Raw genomic sequence first — 21,393 nt, forward strand, 5'->3', positions numbered from 1 at the left:
GAGTTATAACTTTGCTCACAAGTCTGTTGTGTTGCATTGTATCAAACTTCTTTTGAAAGTCAATAAAAGCAAAATACTGCAGATGCTAGAAATCTGAAATATAAATAAAAAGTGCTGGAAGTACTCAGCAGGTCTGGCAGCATCTGTGGAGAGAGAAACAGAGTTAATGTTTCAGGTCAGTGACCTTTCAGATGCTGCCAGACCTTTTGAAAGTCCATGTACACCACATCAACAGCATTGCCCTCATCATCCCTCTCTGTTACCTCATCAAAAAACTCCAGCAGGACAGTTAAACATGATTTTCCCTTAACAAATCCATGCTGGCTTTCTTGAATTAACCCACATTTGTCCATGGGACTATTAATTTTGTCCCGAATTATTCTTTCGAGAAGTTTTCCCACCACCGAAATTGAACTGACTGGGGAGTGAGACGAGGTGAGTTGCACTAACAGAGAGCCAGCATGGGTTCGACAGGCTGAATGGCCTCCTTCTGTGCTGTAGCCATTCTATGATTGTATGATTCTAGCAACAACTGTTGGTGGAGAGGCAGTGATGCAGGAATGGGTTGACAGAAAGGGGAAAGTCTGGGCTGGTGTGTGTTTGCAGCATTTGCAGCTTGTGTTCAGGTTTGTGAATAAAGGTGATTTGGAAGCTGTGTTCCAAATTGAAGTGTTTACTGGAAGGAAGAAGTTGATGTGAATAGAGAATAAAACGTGTTAAGATGAAGGGTGGCGTGATTGAGGATAGCAGTAAATATTGTGCTGGTGAATTATTTGTGTTAATAAACTTCCACTGCACCCTCTGCTGCAGGCTGCTGTTTATATCCAGCTGTGTATTAGTGCTGTGTGTTCGTGAGATAAATGTTTGTTTCAACGCTGTTTATAAAGCAATAGCATTGCACTCAAACAGTCCCAGACATAGCAACACACGGAGAAAAGCAAAATACTGCAGATGCTGAAAATCTGAAACAGAAATAGAAAATGCTTGAAATAGTCAGCAGGTCTGGCATCATCTGTGGAGAAAGAACAAAGTTAATGTGAGCTAAGGAAACAGACCTGAACTGTTGACTGTTTCTCTCTGCACAGATGCTGCCAGACCTACTGAGCATTTCCAGCATTTTCTGTTTTTATTACAGCAACACCTTTGATCAGCAGTAGCGGTGATAGTGCGAGCCAGGGGGCAGCTGGGAAGGTACGTTTCACTATAAAGTACTTACCTGGCGATTCGGCGGACGCGGACACGGGGACTGCTGGGTAAGTGAACTTATATATTCGGGCAGTGGCTAAACCCGAAACACTACACGTGTAGTGTCTCCCACCCATCCTCCTCCTCCAACCAAAAAAAAGGACTCTTGTGTGGAGGGTTTGGTAAGGTAAGGTTTTCCTTTATATTTTTTTATTCTCTGTTGTCAATTTCGAGCAGACGGGATGGAGGCTAGGGCAGTTGCATGCTCCTCTTGCAGGATGTGGGAGGTAAGGGTCACCACTTGTGTCCCTGCTGACTTCACCTGTGAGAAGTGCACCCAACTCCAGCTCCTCGCAGACCGCGTTAGGGAACTGGAGCTGGAGCTGGATGAACTTCGGATCATGCAGGAGGCAGAGGGGATGATAGAGAGCAGTTATAGGGAAGTACTGACACTTAAGTCACAGGATAAAGGTAGCTGGGTGACCGTCAGGGGAGGGAAAGGGAATAGGCGCACAGTGCAGGGATCCCCTGTGGCCGTTCCCCTCAATAATAAGTATACCGTTTTGGATACGGTTGTGGGGGGTTGCCTACCAGTGGAAAGCCACAGCGGCCAGGTCTCTGGCACTGAGCCTGGCTCTGCGGCTCAGAAGGGAAGGGTGGAGAATAGGAGAGCGATAGTGATAGGAGATTCAATGGTTAGAGGAACAGACAGGAGATTCTGTGGTCGCGAACGAGACTCCCGGATGGTAAGTTGCCTCCCGGGTGCCAGGGTCAGGGATGTCTCGGATCGAGTCTACAGGATTCTTAAGTGGGGGGGGGGGGGAGCAGCCAGACGTCGTGGTACATATCGGTACCAATGACATAGCTAGGAAAAGGGATGAGGACCTGAAAAGCAAATACAGGAGTTAGGTTGGAAGCTAAAAGGCAGGACGAGCAGAGTAGTAATCTCAGGATTGATACCGGTGCCACGTGCTAGTGAGGCTAGAAACAGAGAGCGAGTGCAGATGAACACGTGGCTACAGAGCTGGTGTAGGAGGGAGGGCTTCAGTTATGTGGATCATTGGGATACCTTCTGGGGAAGGTGGGACCTGTACAAGAAGGATGGGTTGCATCTGAACTGGAGGGGCACCAATATCCTGGGCGGAAGGTTTGCTCGAGCTCTTCGGGAGGGTGTAAACTAGTTTGGCAGGGGGATGGGAACCGGAGCTACGGATCAGTGGATGGGGTAGCTGTTGAACAGGCAGATACAGAGTGCAGAGAGTCTGTGAGGAAGGTTAGACAGTTGACAGGGCAAAGTTTCAGCCAGTATGATGGGTTGAAGTGTGTCTATTTTAATGCAAGAAGTGTCAGGAATAAGGGTGATGAACTTAGAGCATGGATCAGTACTTCGAGCTACGATGTTGTGGCCATTACGGACACTTGGAGATCACAGGGGCAGGAATGGATGTTGGATGTTCCGGGGTTTGGATGTTTCAAAAGGAATAGGGAGGGAGGTAAAAGAAGTGGGGGAGTGGCATTGTTAATCAGGGATAGTATCACAGCTGCAGAAATGGAGGTCATCGAGGAGGGTTTGTCTACTGAGTCATTATGGGTGGAAGTCAGAAACAGGAAAGGAGCAGTCACTTTATTGGGAGTTTTCTATAGACCCCCCAATAGCAACAGAGACACGGAGGAACAGATTGGGAGGCAGATTTTGGAAAGGTGCAGAAGTAACAGGGTTGTTCTCATGGGTGACTTCAACTTCCCTAATATTGATTGGAACCTCATTCGTGCAAATAGTTTGGATGGAGCAGTTTTTGTCAGGTGTGTCCAGGAAGGTTTCCTGACTCAATGTGTAGATAAGCCGACTGGAGGGGAGGCTATGTTGGATTTGGTGCTTGGCAACGAACCAGGCCAGGTGGCAGATCTCTCGGTGGGAGAACATTTCGGTGATAGTGATCACAACTCCCGGACCTTTACTATAGTCATGGAGAGGGACAGGAGCGGACGGGATTGGAAAATATTTAATTGGGGGAGGGGGAATTACAATGCTATTAGGCAGGAACTGGGGTGCATAAATTGGGAACAGATGTTCTCAGGGAAATGCACGACAGAAATGTGGAGGTTGTTTAGGGAGCACTTGCTGCGACTGCTGGATAGGTTTGTCCCGATGAGGCAAGGAAGGGATGGTAGGGTGAAGGAACCTTGGATGACAAGAAATGTGGAACAGCTAGTCAAGAGGAAGAAGGAAGCTTACTTAAGGTTGAGGAAGCAAGGATCAGACAGGGCTCCAGAGGGTTACAAGGTAGCCAGGAAGGAACTGAAGAATGGACTTAGGAGAGCTAGAAGGGGACATGAAAATGTCTTGGCGGGTAGGATTAAGGAAAATCCCAATGCGTTCTACACTTATGTGAGGAACAAGAGGATGGCCAGAGTGAGGGTAGGGCCGATCAGGGATAGTGGAGGGAACTTGTGCCTGGAGTCGGAGGAGGTAGGGGAGGTCCTAAATGAATACTTTGCTTCAGTATTCACTAGTGAGAGGGACCTGGACGTTTGTGAGGACAGCGTGGAACAGGCTGATATGCTCGAACAGGTTGATGTTAAGAGGGAGGATGTGCTGGAAATTTTGAAAGACATGAGGACAGATAAGTCCCTGGGGCCAGCCGGGATATACCCAAGGATATTACGGGAAGTGAGGGAAGAGATTGCCGCGCCTTTGGCGATGATCTTTGCGTCCTCACTGTCCACTGGAGCAGCACCACATGATTGGAGGGTGGCAAGTGTTATTCCCTTGTTCAAGAACGGGAATAGGGATAACCCTGGGAATTATAGACCAGTCAGTCTTATGTCGGTAGTGGGCAAATTATTGGAGAGGATTCTGAGAGACAGGATTTATGATTAGTTGGAAAAGCATAGTTTCATTAGAGACTGTCAGCATGGCTTTGTGAGGGGCAGGTCATGACTCACAAGCCTTATTGAATTCTTTGAAGATGTGACAAAACACATCGATGAAGGAAGAGCAGTGGATGTGGTGCATATGGATTTTAGCAAGGAGTTTGATAAGGTTCCCCATGGTAGGCTCATTCAGAAAGTAAGGAGGCATGGGATGCAGGGAAAGTTGGCTGTCAGGATACAGAATTGGCTGGCCCAGAGAAGACAGAGGGTGGTAGTAGATGGAAAGTATTCAGCCTGGAGCTCGCCGACCAGTGCTGTTCAGCAGGGATCTGTTCTGGGACCTCTGCGCTTTGTGATTTTTATAAATGACTTGGATGAGGAAGTGGAAGTCTGGGTCAGCAAGTTTGCCGATGACACGAAGGTTGCTGGAGTTGTGGATAGTGTGGAAGGCTGTTGTAGGTTGCAACGGGACATTGACAGGGTGCAGAGCTGGGCTGAGAAGTGGCAGATGGAGTTCAACCTGGAAAAGTGTGAAGTGATTCATTTTGGAAGGTCGAATTTGAATGCAGAATACAGGCTAAAAGACAGGATTCTTGGTAGTGTGGAGGAACAGAGGGATCTTGGGGCCCATGTCCATAGATCGCTCAAAGTTGCCACCCAAGTTTGATAGGGTTGTTAAGAAGGCGTATGGTGTGTTGGCTTTCATTAACAGGGGGATTGAGTTTAAGAGCCGCGAGGTTATGCTGCAGCTCTATAAAGCCCTGGTTAGACCACACTTGGAATATTGTGTTCAGTTCTGGTCGTCTCATTATAGGAAGGATGTGGAAGCTTTAGAGAGGGTGCAGAGGAGATTTATCAGGATGCTGCCTGGACTGGAGGGCATGTCTTACGAAGAAAGGTTGAGGGTGCTGGGGCTTTTCCCATTGGAACGAAGAAGGATGAGAGGTGACTTGACAGAGGGGTACAAGATGATGAGAGGCATAGATAGAGTGGATAGCCAGAGACTTTTTCCCAGGGTGGAAAGGGCTATCACCAGGGGGCATAATTTTAAGGTGATTGGAGGAAGGTTTCGGGGGGATGTCAGAGGTAGGTTCTTTACACAGAGAGTGGTGGGTGCGTGGAATGCACTGCCAGCGGTGGTAGTAGAAGCAGATACATTCGGGACATTTAAGCGTCACTTGGATAGGTACATGGATGATAGTAGAATGAAAGATATGTCGGTAGTTTTGATCTTAGAGTAGGTTAAAGGTTCGGCACAACATCGTGGGCCGAAGGGCCTGCACTGTGCTGTACTGTTCTATGTTCTATGTTCTATAACACAGGTGTTGGGAGGCTCAGCCTGGCTACGCAATGTTACAAGGACGCTGAGTGACACCATCGACAACGGGACAGAGAGAAAAACACACAGAAAACTAATAGACTGTGAGGAAATAAAAGTGAGGAACGGAGAGAGAGAGAGAGACAACGAAACTGAGATGGAGAAACAAGGCATTTGTATGATTGTGTTCTCCCTGTTGTGTAACTGTATTTCCTGTTGTGTAAATATGTTTTCTGTTGTGTAAAGATGTACCCTGTTGTTTTGTAAAGGTTTTCCCTGTTATTGTTTTATTTACTGTTACTGACCGTCTCCTCACTGTGACCGTTTGTCCTGGTTTTATTGTGGCCAACATCACCATCTGGTGGTGGAGAGGAGGCTCTGCAGGAAGGGGGTTGACAAAGTGGGAGAGACTCGGCTGGTCCGTGTTTGCAGCTTGTGTTCGTGTGAGCAAAAGTGAGTTGTTACTGATTGATGTGTTCACGAGAAGGAAAAAGCTGATTGCAATCGAGCGCATCTTGTTATTATGGGGAAACACTTGATGTTTTGAAAGTGAACTGTTTGTCTTCCGACCAAACTTAAATAGCAGAGAATGGTTTCGATCCATCGACCCAGCACGCTTCCGCTGCGCCACTCTGCTAACTGCTGGTTTAAATTTTAGCTGCCTGTTAGTGAAATATGTTCATTTCCCCAATGTTTTTATAAAAATAGGATTGGAGTCGGATTTCTCAAGACTCCCGGACTCAGCAACACACGTGCTGACGGACTCACCCTCACTGCCCAATGACACAAGGACACTGAGTAACAGCACCGACAATGAGGCAGGCAGAGAAAGACACACAGAAAACCAGGAAGATATTATCAGGACTCAGAAATGAACAGACAGAGAAAGACACACAGAAAACCAGGAAGATATTATAAGGACTCAGAAGGGAACAGACAGAGAAAGACACACAGAAAACCAGGAAGAGATTATCAGGACGCAGAAAGGAACAGACAGAGAAAGACACACAGAAAACCAGGAAGATATTATCAGGACTCAGAAAGGAACAGACAGAGAAAGGTACTGAGCAAACCAGCAAGAGACAGCGAAAGACTGATGACTTATGTAATTGTGTTCTCTGTTGTGTAAAGATGTTCCCTGTGTTCTTTTAAAGATATTTCCTGCTGTGTCATATGTTCTCTGTTGTGTAACTATATTCGCTGTTGTGTAAAGATGTTCTCTGTTATTGTGTAAAATGGTTCCCTGTTGGGTAAAGATCTTCTCAGTTGTGTAAATATGATCCGTCTTGTGTAAAAGTGTTCCCGGTTGTTTAAATATGTTCCCTGCTCTGTAATGTAGAGCTGAGTCTGCACTAATGGAATTGCTACAGTATCTTCCAGTCTGATACTGGATGAGGGCTGGAATGTGATCCAAAGCTCAGTCTATACAAATTAAATTGCTATTGTATCTTTCAGTTTCACAATCCGGGGGAGTTTTAAACTGAAATCTCAGTTTGTATCTCAGGTTATGCTATCTTTCAGATTCTCTCAATCTGATGACGCACTTGAGATTTAGACTTAAGAATGGATGTACTGGCATTGGAGGAGTTCAAAAGCGATTCACTCAGCTGATTCCTGGGATGAAGGGCTTGACTTATGCTGAACGGCTAAACAGGTTATTCATTCGTGTTTAGAAGAATGAGGGGTGATCTTTTTGAAACGTACAAGATTCTGAGGGTGCTTAACAGGGTGAAGAAGGGTCTCTGACCTGAAACATTAACTCTGCTTCTCTCTTCACAGATGCTGCCAGACCTGCTGAGTATTTCCAGCATTTCTTGTTTTTATTAACAGGGTCGATGTTGAGAAGATGTTTCCACTAGTGCGGCAATCTCAAACTAGGCGACATAGTTACAGAATAAGGGGACACTCATTTAAACTGAGATGCAAAGGAATTTCTTCTCTCAGAGGGTAGTGAATGTCTGGAATTCTCTACCCCAGTCAGTATTGGAGGCTAAATCACTGAAAGTATTTAAAGAGAATGTAAATAGATTTTTGAAATATTGGAGAGTTGAGGTCTATGAAGAGCTGGCATGAAAGAGGAGTTGAGGTCTGGGGCAGATCAGCCATGATCTTACTGAATGGCAGGGCAGGCTTGAGGGGCCGAATGGCCTACTCCTGCTCCTATTTCTTCTGTTCTTATGTTATGTTATATCTAATGTATATGTCAGGATGCACTATGGGAATTAATACTGAAACTTATAAACTCATAATGTGTGTAAATATTGGGCTGATATTTAACTTGAATCTCAGAGTACACTATTGTGGTTAATTCTGTAAGTTTGAAAAGGGAACTAGTGCCATAATGAAAACAAGAAATGCTGGAAATACTCAGCAGGTCAGGCAGCATCTGTACAGAGAGAAGCAAAGTTAACGTTTCAAGTCAGTGACCTTTCAGATGCTGCCAGACCTTTTGAAAGTCCATGTAGACCACATCAACAGCATTGCCCTCATCAACCCTCTCTGTTACCTCATCAAAAAACTCCAGCAGGACAGTTAAACATGATTTTCCCTTAAGAAATCCATGCTGGCTTTCTTGAATTAACCCAAATTTGTCCATGGGACTATTAATTTTGTCCCGAATTATTCTTTCGAGAAGTTTTCCCACCTCCAAAATTGAACTGACTGGGGAGTGAAATGAGGTGAGTTGCTCTAACAGAGACAAAAACAAAAAATGCTGGATTCACTCAGCAGGTCTGGCAGCACCTGTGGAAAGAGAAGCAGAGTTAACGTTTCGGGTCAGTGACCCTTCCACAGATGCTGCCAGACCTGCTGAGTGAATCCAGCATTTCTTGTTTTTGTTTCAGATTTCCAGCATCCGCAGTATTTTGCTTTTATTTTAGTGCTCTAACAGAGAGCCAGCACGGGTTCGACAGGCTGAATGGCCTCCTTCTGTGCTGTAGCCATTCTATGATTGTATGATTCTAGCAACAACTGGTGGTGGAGAGGCAGTGATGCAGGAATGGGTTGACAGGAAGGGGAAAGTCTGGGCTGGTGTGTGTTCGGGTTTGTGAATAAAGGTGATTTGGAAGCTGTGTTCCAAATTGAAGTGTTTACTGGAAGGAAGATGTTGATGCAAATAAAGAGTAAAACGTGTTAAGACGAAGCGTGGTGTGACTGTGGGCAGCAGGAAATATAGTGTTGGTGAATTATTTGTGTTGATAAACTTCCACTGCGCCCTCTGCTGCAGGCTGCTGTTTATATCCAGCTGTGTATTAGTGCTGTGTGTTCGCGAGATAAATGTTTGTTTCAACGCTGTTTATAAAGCAATAGCATTGCACTCAAACAGTCCCAGACATAGCAACACACGTACAAAAGCAAAATACTGCAGATGCTGGAAATCTGAAACATAAACAGAAAATGCTTGAAATAGTCAGCAGGTCTGGCAGCATCTGTGGAGAAAGAAACAAAGTTAATGTGAGCTAAGGAAACCCACCTGAACTGTTAACTGTTTCTTTCTCCACCGATACTGCCAGACCTACTGAGCATTTCCAGCATTTTCTGTTTTTATTACAGCAAGACAGGTGTTGGGAGGCTCAGCATGGCTACACAATGTTACAAGGACGCTGAGTAACACCATCGACAACGGGACAGAGAGAAAAACACACAGAAAACCAAGAATAGACTGTGAGGAAGCAAAAGTGAGGGACAGAGAGAGAGACAACGAGACTGAGATGGAGAAACAAGGCATTTGTATGATTGTATTCTCCCTGTTGTCTAAAGGTATTTCCTGGTGTGTAAATATGTTTTCTGTTGTGTAAAGATGTCCCCTGTTGTTGTGCAAAGGTTTTCCCTGTTATTGTTTTATTTTCTGTTACTGACCGTCTCCTCACTGTGACCATTTGTCCTGGTTTTATTGTGGCCAACATCACCATCTGGTGGTGGAGAGGAGGCTCTGCAGGAAGGGGGTTGACAAAGAGGGAGAGACTCGGCTGCTCCGTGTTTGCAGCTTGTGTTCGTGTGAGCAAATGTGATTTGTTACTGATTGATGTGTTCAGTCGAAGGAAGAAGCTGATTGCAATAGAGTGCCTTTGGAAACATCTTGTTATGATGGGGAAATACTTGATGTTTTGAAAGTGAACAGTTTGCATTATTACGAAACATAAATAGCAGAGAATGGTTTCGATCCATCGTCCTCTGGGTTATGGGCCCAGCACGCTTCCACTGCGCCACTCTGCTTACTGTTGGTTTAAATTTTCGCTGCCTATTAGTGAAATATGTTCATTTCCCCAATGTTTTTATCAAAATAGGATTGTCGTCGGATTTCTCAAGAATCCCGGACTCAGCAACACACGTGCTGACGGACTCACCCTCACTGCACAATGACACAAGGACACGGAGTAACAGCACCGACAATGAGGCAGGCAGAGAAAGACACACTGAAAACCAGGAAGATATTATCAGGACCCAGAAAGGAACAGACAGAGAAAGGTACTGTGCAAACCAGCAAGAGACAGCGAAAGACTGATGAACACCACTTGGAGGGAGCACTGAGGGTGGCAAGGGCACAGAATGTAGTCTGGCTGGGGGATTTCAATGTCCATCACCGTGAGTGGCTCGGTAGCACCACTACTGACCATGCTGGCCGAGTCCTAACGGACATAGCTGCTCGATTGGGTCTGCGGTAGGTGGTGAGGGAACTAACAAGAGGGAAAAATATGCTTGACCTCATCCTCACCAATCTGCCTGCCGCAGATGCATCAGTCCATGACAGTATTGGTAGGAGTGACCACTGCACAGTCCTTGTGGAGATGATGTCCCGTCTTCACATTGAGGATACCCTCTATCGTGTTGTGTGCCACGACCACTGTGCTAAATGGGATAGATTTTGAACAGATCTAGCAATGTATAACTGGGCATCCATGAGGTGCTGTGGACCATTAGCAGCAGCAGAATTGTAGTCAACCACATTCTATAACCTCATGGCCCGGCATATCCCCCCACTCTAACATTACCAACAAGCTGGGGGATCAACCCTAATTCAATGAAGAGTGCAGGAGGGCATGCCAGGAGCAGCATCAGGCATACCTTGAAATGAGGCGTCAGCCTGATGAAGCTACATCCCAGGACTACTTTCATGCCAAACAGCAGAAGCAGCATGTAATAGACAGGGCTAAGTGATCCCACAACCAACGGATCAGATCTACACCCTGCCACATCCAATGATGAATGGTGGTGGACAATTAAACAACCAACAGGAGGAGGTGGCTCCACAAATATCCCCAACCTCAATGATGGGGGAGCCCAGCACATCAGTGCAAAAGACAAGGATGAAGAATTTGAAACAATCTGCAGCCAGAAGTGCCAGGTTGATGGATCCATCTCGGCCTCCTTCTGAAGTCCCCAGCATCACAGATGCCAGTCTTCAGCCAATTCGATTCACTCAACGTGATATCAAGAAACGACTGAAGGCACTGGAGACAGCAAAGGATACAGGCCCTGACAATATTCCGGCAATAGTACTGAAGACCTGTGCTCCAGAACGTGCCGCGCCCCTCGCCAAGCTGTTCCAGTACAGGTACAATACTGGCATCTACCCGGCAATGTGGAAAATTGCCCAGGTATGTCCTGTACACAAATAGCAGGACAATTCCAACCCAGCCAATTGCTGCCTCATCAGTCTACTCTCAATCATCAGTATAGTGATGGAAGATGTCATCGACGGGGCACTTGCTTTGCAATAACCTGTTCAGTGACGCTCAGTTGGGTTCCGCCAGGGCCATTCAGCTCCTGACCTCATTACAGCCTTGGTTCAAACAAGGACAAAAGAGCTGAACTCAAGAGGTGAGGTGAGAGTGTCTGCCCTTGACATCAAGGTAGCATTTGACTGAGTATGGCATCAAGGAGCCAGAGCAAAACTGGAGTCAATGGGAATCAAGAGGAAAACTCTCCACTGGTTGGAATCGTACCTAGCACAAAGGAAAATGGTTATGATTGTTGGAGGTCAATCATCTCAGCTCCAGGACATTACTGCTGGAGTTCCTCAGGGTAGTATCCTCGGCCCAACCTTCTTCACTACTTCATCAGTGACCTTCCTTCAATCATAAGGTCAGAAGTGGGGATGTTCACTGATGATTGCAAAATTTAGCACCATTCGCGACTCCTCAGATAGTGAAGCAGTCCATGTAGAAATGCAGCAAGACCTGGACAATATCCAGGCTTGGGCTGATAAGTGGCAAGTAACATTCGCGCCACACAAGTGCCAGGCAATGACCATCTCGAACAAGAGAGAATCTAACGATCTCCCATTGACATTCAACGGCATTACGATCGCTGAATCCCCCACTATCAACTTCCTGGGGGTTCCCATTGACCAGAAACTGAACTGGAGTAGCCTTATAAATAGTGTGACGACATGAGCTGGTCAGAGGATAGGAATCATGCGGTGAGTAACTCACCTCCTGACTCCCCAAGCCTGTCCACCATTTACAAGGCACAAGTCTGGAGTGTGATGGAATACTATCCACTTGCCTGGATGGGTGCAGCTCCAACAACATTCAAGAAGCTCGAAACCATCCAGGACAAAGCAACACGCTTGATTGGCCCCCCGTCCACAACATTCACTTCCTTCACCACTGACGTACAGTGGCAGCAGTGTGTACCATCTACAAGATGCACTGCAACAATGCACCAAGGCTACTCAGGCAGCACCTTCCAAACCTGCATCCTCTACTGCCTAGAAGGACAAGGGCAGCAGATGCATGGGAATACCACCACCTGAAAGTTCTCCTCCAAGCTACACATCATCCTGACTTGGAACTATATCGCCATTCCTTCCTTCACTGTCGCTGGGTAAAAATCCTGGAACTCCCTTCCTAATAGCACTGTGGGTGTACCTACCCCACATGGACTGCAGAGGTTCAAGAAGGAAGCTCACCACCACCTTCCCATGGGCAATTAGGGATGGACAATTAATGCTGGCCTGGCTGGCGACGTCCACATCCCATGAAACAAATAATTAAATACAATAACAGCTCATCTCAATTCCTAGTATTTCTAAATCCCACCAGTCCAACATAAGCTGAACAATTATTGCATGTTGTGATTGACGGTCTGGTCTGTAAACTGCACTGTATCACAGATTGCTGACATTTGCTAACTGGAAGTGAGAACTGCAAAATCGGGACAGTAGGTCACATAGTCTGTCAGTGTGAAAGAATCAGGCAATGTGAGGTAATAGAATTTGTCTGTAAATGTTACACTCATATTGCTTTATATTTTTATATTGAAAATAAAAGTAATCATTTCGTGATTTCAAATGTTGTCCAAACTTTGGTAGCCAGTTGTTTTCGTCTTGCACTCAGCAGGGTAATCCACAAGAATACCAATTTAAGGGAAAACAACAACTTTCTTCTGTATGAGAAGAGAGTGCTGATTGGTTGGCAAGTGAACTCTGATTGGTCGAGGCATTGCCATTCAGAATGCACCAGTTTTTGGTAACTGACAGATAACTGCCCAGCTTTGTTTGAAATTTAAACCAGGCAGCTTGACTCTGATTGGTCAAGCCATTGCCCTGTGGAATGAGCCAGTGAATGGCTGTCACTTATTTTGTTTAGCTTAAACTGGCACAACATGTGTGCATGTTCTTTCTGTCTGTAAAGAACAGGGCCCTGTGTATTAATACATGTAGTTTACAGTACACACCAGTGCACCACACTGCGAGCCCTACTGACAGTCTTAAATTGGTTGTCTACGTAATTCTTAGCACACTGAGAATTATTTAGCAAATGTTGTCCTATTGTGGAATCACATCTCATGTTGGATACTGTGTTTTGAGTTTTGCAAGCACGGGTTGGTTGGGTAGGGCCCATTGCGAACAGCGGAAGGGACATGTTATTTGATACAATCCACCAGTTTTGGGATGTACGGTCTAGAAACCTAGCATCACACTGGTATTAAAATTCATATATCACGTTACTTATTTGTGTGATAGGCAGGACGTCTCTTTTGCTTGACAGCAGCATCCTGTTAGTGGCGAACACCACACTTGTTGCTCCTGCATAGTCACAGCAGGAGACAGCTCGCTTCACCTGTTACTCAAATACTGGGGATATATTACCCTTCCAGGGTAATTTGAGGGAGACTGGGCACTTTTCAGGGCTCAAAATGACGTCCTTCAGCCCGTTTATAGGTTTGTGCGATATGCAGTGAGAAATGATCTGATCAGTGTAGCCATTGTAATGCAGGATGTCTTTGATTCGCCCTATTTCAGCATCAAGCTTGCATGGTGAGCAAATGGCTCAGCCCTATTTATGAGGTTGTCGATAAGACCAATCTTGTAGCGCCTGGAACTGTAATAATCCCAACGCGTGTATTGACCAGTGAAGGTAGGTTTGCGGTAGACCGTGGTAGAAAACCCCTTAGCAGATTTCTCAAGTAGTACATCAAGGAAAGGGAACTCATTTGACTGCTCCATTCCAAAGGTGAATTTGAGTGTAGGATGGAGCCCATGAAGACGTGCAAGGAAATTATTTCATGCAGCTGCGGATTCAAATATAGCAAACGTATCATCTACATATTGGAAATATGCAAGAGGTAGGAGGTTAGGTGTCATTCCCTTAAAAACAGGTTTGTCATGGAATCCAACAAAGATGTTTGTGAGAGCTGGGCCGAGAGGGGATCCCATGGCAACACCAGCGATACATGGTGTCAATAAAACTGAACCCAACTGTGCAAGTTGCCGAGTTCATAAGTTCAATCAATACTGATTCACACAATGGTGACGGGTCTAGATCACCATGATATAGCACTGCAGTGCAAATATCTATGGCTTCCTGAAGTGGTACATTGGTGAATAGGCTAGCAATGTCAAATGACACATGGACACGGCATTGCTATCGATATGCAAGTCCTGTATGGTCTTCGCAAATGTGAAGGAATCCTTCACTGTGCATGTGGAGAACTTGCTCAAAAACTGGTTGTAACAATTTGCCCAACCATTTGGCAAATTCATTTCAGGATACTATTTACATTACTTCAAATAAAGGAAACACAACGACACAAAGAATTGAGCACAACGCTGAAAGTTTCACAGCAAATAGTCAAATGGGAAAAGGATGTAATACAGAAAGAAAAAGCCTAAAATACTGAAAACACTCAGCCAGTCCGGAAACAACTGTGGAGAAGAGAAGCTCGGGTTAGTGGTCCAGTTCTGTGACCCTTCTATAGACCTGAAACATTGCTCCTCCCTTCCTCTCTCCACAGATACTGCTGGAACTGCTGAGTGTTTCCAGAATCTTCTGTTATTATTCAGATTTCCAGTGTGTGCAGTATTTCTCTTTTTGAAAATAAAATATTCCCTGAGAGGAATGGAACGTGACATAAAAAATAGGAGTGGGCCATTCGGCCCATCGAAATAGCTCTGCCATTCAATAAGATCACAGCTGATTTCCTACATCAACTCCATCTTACCACACTAGCACAGATCCCTTGATTCCCTTAGTATCCAAAAACCTACCGATCTCTCTCTTGGATATACCCAATGATTGAGCATCCACAGCTCTAGAGTCACAGAGAGATACAGCATTGAAACAGGCCCTTCGGCCCACCGAGTCTGTGACGACCAACAACCACCCATTTATACTAATCCTACACTAATCCCATATTCCTACCACATCCCCACCGACCCTATATTTCCCTCCCACCTACCTAAACCATGGACAATTTATCATGGCCAATTTACCTACCAACAAGTCTTTTGGCTTGTGGGAAGAAACCGGAGCACCTGGAGAAAACCCACACAGACACAGGGAGAACTTGCAAACTCCACCTAGGCAGGACCCAGAATTGAACCCGGGTTGCTGGAGCTGTGAGGCTGCGGTGCTAACCACTGCGTCACTGTGGAGCCCATAATGTGTGATCTCACCAAGGCTCTGTCTAATTGCAGTCAAACTTCTTTATTCTTATAAAAACTCTTCACAATGTTGAACACAACTATTAACTGCCATTCTGCTCTAAGAAGAAGGACCCCAGCTTCACACACCCCAGACCCCTATTCTTTCCACATTAGCTGAATTCCTGCATTTCTGATACCATTCCAGTAAATCTCCTCTGCACCCTCTCTGAGGCCTTGACATTCCTGCTAAAGTGTGGAGCATGGAATTAGACACAACGCTCTAACTGAGGCCTATAACCAGTGAGATTTATAAAGGTCCAGCGTAAATTCCTTGTCTGTGTCCCGTACTCCCATTTCTGGTTTCTGCATCAATGTCGGCTCTGAGCTGTTGAAACTGCCTGAATAAATATTTCCACCCAACAAAGCGCTCGGAATGTGAGAAGGGACAAAGTGAGTGACCAAGTACATCAACTTCAAGTAAAACTCCACCATGTAGTGAAAACACTCGGAACACAACGGCTCTTTTAAGAGCCACCCACAATCGCTCTGAAAAAACTGCACCAACATCTCTCTAGAATTGGTTTATTTCATTGGTTTTAATGCTCAGTCACTCTCTGGAACTTTCTCACTGTCTTTGTGTTTTCTGTTTCAATCTGGTATGGAGATTCTGGGAAGATGAGTTTCACTGCCTGGGAGGATCTTTGTGGTTTTCCTGCAGAAACACAAAACAAAGTCTCTTTTCAGAGTCACCCACCGCATCATAGGGACAGCAGTGACCTGGGAACGGGAGCTGGGGTGTGTTTTATGCCGGAAATGTCAGTTAATGATTTATGTTGTGCTCTCGTTATATTCCAATCTCTGAATTGAGCCTTTCAACCACACCAGGGTTTTGGGGAGAGTTTTCATCGTTTCTTTTCCAAACGTACAGACGATGTTATAAAGTTGCTGATTTACCCAGATGGCGGGTTCTCCCCTCACAGTGAAAAGTAACATCGCACCTTCACATCTGCCCATTGTTTTATAATTGAATAATTAGTCAAATGGAATTATTTGTGATGTTCTTTCCCCCGAGACAGTGTTTCCTGCAGTGAAACTGATCAGTTTCAGCTCAGTCATTCAGGGACCTGGAATTCCTGCAGTTTGAACCCGCTGTTCCCCCAGCCCACTTCTGATTGGTCACCCTCTTCTCACAAATTCAGTGACAGCACATGAGGAGGCCATGCTCCCCATTAAGTCCATGTCGGGTTTCCAATCTGTTCAGTCCCCGACTCAATCCCCAAAGCCCTGCATAATCCCTTTGGGTCAAAATGACCGTGATAGGACTCGAACCTACAATCTTCTGATAACATCATCGAATATAATGAAGTCAGACGCCTTATCCATTCGGCCACATAGCCATTAGCTGACATGAATGATTCAATCAGAGAATCTCGAAGCACAAAATACAAAAAATCATTGGTTGAACCTGTCAACCTGGCAGAATATTTGAATTTGTGAAAGCCGCCAATTTCACTATGGAAAAGAAGTGATCGACTGGAAAAGTACATAAAAATCTATTTTCCCGTAGCGGTTTAAATAAACTTTTAAAACACAATTTTGCTTTTACCGACTCAAATTGCTGGTGCTATTTTATGAACAGCTTTATTTTGCCAATTTTTGTCAACTTCCCATCCGTAACTGACAGTAAAACACTCCGTTCAGCAATCTTTCACACGACAAATAACTCAAACTCGGTGTGGAAGTAATAAATTACAGACTATTGGTAATTCCCCTTCACACAGGCTTCAGCGGGACAGTGAGAAGCCACTGAAATAGTTGCTTCATCCTTTTAAAAGGTTCCCATTCTGTCCTGTTACTGACATGTTGGAATCAGATTTGTATTTAACAAGATATTTCTGTGAAAACAAAATCCTCAACAGACCAGCTGGGAATCTGGGAATCACTGTAGTAAAATAAAAGACTTTTGATTGAGAAGACGGGACCTTCTCACCAGCAGCCGGGTTACATTCCCCTCACATCCTTATTCAGTGAGCAGCTCTTTCCCTCGAGAAATAGACAGCAGCAGTTGGAAGTTCAGTAAAAGGATCGGTTCATTGAGACAAGTTTCTGACTGACAGGTGGTGCTGAATATTAATACAAGAAGGTCCTGGAATGGGAAACAAGTGTCCAGAGTGGGGTCTGAAATCAGGACAGGGAAATGGCCAGCACTGACACAGATCATTTCATTATTACATTGATATCTGACTGTCTATGAGGAGAAGCGAGTTAAACACATGATGGTGAAAGGAATGGAAGATGACGCTGGTTGTTCTAGATGAAGAGGGATAGACAGAGGTGTGGGTACAGCAGACTTCAGACAGTAATCAGCCCTTTCAGATACTGTGGGTGGATCTGAAAAGAGCCTTTGGGATAGGGAAAAAAGCTCTTTGTTTAAAAACCCTCAAATAGCTACCTTGTAATTGGTCAGGTTACTAATGTTTTAGTTAGTGTAATTTATGAATAATTACTAATTAGAAGGTGCTGTTTGGACAGAGTGTAAAGCTGTGAGTTGATGTGTGAGGGACTTCACTGACTAGGGGAAGGAGGTGCTCTTTGGTCTCTTCTGCCTTTTCAGCCTCCATGGTACAGGGGAAGAAGCTGATCGGTGAGTAACTGGAAAATTATTCTACTTATTACACTTATTACACGAGCAATAATGAGTTTGTAAAGCTAAGTAATGGCAGGGCAGCTCGAAAAGTAAATGTTCTAAATTGGGGGAAGGCAAATTTTACAAAACTGAGAGGTGATTTGGTGGATGTGGACTGGATACAACTACTTGAAGGAAACCCAAGGATGTTTTATCAGTCCATTAAGAGCAAGAGGATAACTAAGGAAAGGGTATGGCCTATCAGAGATGTACAAGGGAACTTCTGTGTGGATCCAGAAGATGTGGGCGGGGTTCTTAATGAGTTTTTTGTCTCTGCCTTCACAAAGGAGAGGGATGATGCAGACATTGTCGTAAAAGAATAGGGGTGTGAAATATTAGATACGATAAGCATAATGAGAGTGGAAGTACTAGAGAGTCTGACATCCTTGAAAATGAATAAATCACCAGGGCCGGATGGTTTGCATCTGAGGTTGTTAAAGGAAGCCGGGGAGTAAATAGTGGATGCGCTGAGGATCATCTTCAAATCCTCACTGGATATGGGGGAGGTGCCGGATGATCGGAGGTCTGCGAACGTTGTCCTATTATTTTAAAAGGATGTGGTAAGTCTGACCTCAGTGGTGGGTAAATTATTCGAATCAATTCTGAGGGACAGGATAAACTACCACTTAGAAAGGCACGGATTAATCAGGGATAGTCAGCATGGATTTGTTAAGGGAAGGTCATGTCTCACTAACTTTATTGAGTTTTTTGAGGAAGTAACAAGGAACATTGATGAGGATAGTGCGGTGGATGTGGTTTACATGGATTTTAGTAAGGCATTTGATAAGGTCCCACATGGCAGTCTGGTCTATAAAATGAAAGCCCATGGGATACAGGGGAATATGGCAGGTTGGATCCAAAATTGACTCAGTGACAGGAAACAAAGGATAGAAGTCAACGGATGTTTTTGCGAATGGAAAGCGGTTTTCAGTGGCGTTCCACAGGGCTCAGTGTTGGGTCCCTTGCTGTTTGTGGTGTATATTACCACACGGGCAGCACAGTGGCGCAGCGGTTAGCACCGCAGCCTCACAGCTCCAGCGACCCGGGTTCAATTCTGGGTACTGCCTGTGTGGAGTATGCAAGTTCTCCCTGTGTCTGTGTGGGTTTCCTCCGGGTGCTCCAGTTTCCTCCCACATGCCAAAGACTTGCTGGTTGATAGGTTAATTGGCAATTACAAATTGTCCCTACGTAGGTGGGAGGGAAATATAGGGACAGGTGGGGATGTGGTCGGAATATGGAATTAGTGTAGGATTAGTATAACATGGATGGTTGATGGTCGGCACAGACTCGGTGGGCCGAAGGGCCTGTTTCAGTGCTGTATCTCTTCAAAAAAAAAATTATTATTTGGAATTAAATGTGGGAGGTATGATTGGGAAATTTGCTGATGACACAAAAATTGGCCGCGTAATTGATAGTGAGGAGGATGGCTGTGGACTTCAGAATGATATGAATGGATTAATTGAGTGGGCGGAAAAGTGGCAAATGGAATTCAATCTGGAGAAGTGTGAGGTAATGCATTTGGGGAGAGCAAACAAAGCAAGGGAATACACAATAAACGGGAAGATATTGAGATGGGTAGAAGAAGTGAGAGACTTTGGAGTGCATGTCCACAGGTCCCTGAAAGTGACAGGATAGGTAGATAGAGTGGTGAAGAAGGCATATGGAATGCTTTCCTTTCTTGGTCGACAAAAGCAAATATGTAATGCGAGAACTGTTTAAAACGGTGGTTTGGCCACAGCTGGAGTATTGCGTACAGTTCTGGTCATCACATTACAGAAAGGACATAATTGCTGTGTAGAGAGTACAGAGGAGATTTACAAGAATGATACTGTGGGTGGCTCTGAAAAGAACCTTTGGGTATTTGATAAAATCCTGGCAGATTGCCTTGGTTTTGGTGCCCGGAGCGCTGGTTTTCTTGGGCAGCAGCATGGCCTAGATATTAGGCAGCACCCAGCCCTGAGTGATGGTCACCCCTCCCAGCAGCTTGGTGAGCTCCTCGTCATTCTGGACAGCCAGCTGTAGGTGTCTGAGGATGTTGCGGGTCTTCCTGTTGTCCTGGGCCGCGTTACTGGCCAACTCGAGGATTTCAGCGGTCAGATACTCGAGCACAGCAGCCAGATAGACCGGGGCTCCGGCACCCACACGCTCAGCATAGTTGACCTTTCTCAGGAGCCTGTGAACACGGCCCACCGGGAACTGCAGTCCAGCCCGGGAGGAGCGAGACTTGGCCTTGGACCGCGCTTTCCCGCCGGTCTTTCCTCTTCCAGACGTTTCTTTTCCAAAAATATACTTGAGGACATTCCGTGCAGACCACTGCCTGATGGATTGGTGGTCAAAGGTGTTTTTCCACACAAACATTTCCACGAACGCACAGTCCAACTGGATGGAGCGTTCCGTGGCAATGTGACCAGATCCATCCTTCGCAACACCGGGGTCAGATAGAACCTCAGCACGTAGTGACACTTGGTGTTTGCATACTGGGGCTCTACGCACAGCTTGATGCAGCCACATACTAAGGCGGCCATCAGGTTGAGGGCGATGTTGAGTACATTTTTTCGCCTTTATCCAGAGGTTTGAACATCGTGTCCCTCCGGACCCTGTCCATTTTGCGTCTTCAGATAAAGCGGGAAATGGCTCGGGTGATCGCCACAGCACAGGAGTGGGGTATGGGCCAGACCTGTGCCACTGACAGCAACAACGTGAGCACCTTGCACCTGATGACCAGGTTCTTACCCATAATAGAGAGAGATCGCTGCTCCCATTTGCTCAGTTTATGTTGTACCCTGGCTACTCGCTCCTCCCAGGTTTTGGTGCACGTCCCGGCCCTTACAAACCATATCCCCAGCACCTTCAGGTAGTCTGACCTGACAGTGAAGGGGACAAAGGATCGGTAAGCCCAGTTTCCAAGGAACATGGCCTCGCTTTTGCCATGGTTAACATTGGCTCCTGAATCCAGTTTGAACTGGTCGCAGATGCTCATCAGTCTGTCAATGGACAGCGGATCCGATCAGAATACTGCAACATCATCCATGTACAGGGAGGCTTTGACCTGAGTGACTCCACTGCCTGGGATTGTCACCCCTCTTATGCCCGCATCCTTCCAAATAGACTCAGCAAAGGGTTCGATGCAGCAAACACACAAGGCAGGGGAAAGATGACAGCCCTGTCTGACTCCAGATTTGATTGGAAACTTTCTGATTCCCACCCAATTTTTTGGACTGTACCACTGATGTTTGTGTAGAGCAGTTTGATCCAATTGCAGATTCCCTCCCCAAACCCCATTTTGGAGAGCATATCCATCATGTATGTGTGCGATATCCTGTCAAAAGCCTTCTCCTGGTCCAGGCTGATGAGGCAGGTGTCCACCCTCCTGACCCGTACATAGGCGATCGTATCCCTGAGTAGCACAACACTATCAGAGATCTTCCTGCTGGGTACAGTACAGGTCTGGTCAGGGTG

The 21,393-nt window shown here is 45.6% G+C and overlaps 1 non-coding gene across 1 annotated transcript; it reads right to left on the minus strand.

Annotated features, from left to right (window-relative positions):
* Positions 1-9,520: 9,520 nt before the first annotated feature.
* trnam-cau (transfer RNA methionine (anticodon CAU)) lies at positions 9,521-9,592 on the minus strand. The gene has a single exon. It is a non-coding gene; the product is annotated as a tRNA-Met (tRNA).
* Positions 9,593-21,393: the final 11,801 nt, after the last annotated feature.

The sequence above is a fragment of the Heterodontus francisci genome, unplaced genomic scaffold, assembly GCF_036365525.1.
Source record: "Heterodontus francisci isolate sHetFra1 unplaced genomic scaffold, sHetFra1.hap1 HAP1_SCAFFOLD_86, whole genome shotgun sequence".
Taxonomy (NCBI): Eukaryota; Metazoa; Chordata; class Chondrichthyes; order Heterodontiformes; family Heterodontidae; genus Heterodontus; species Heterodontus francisci.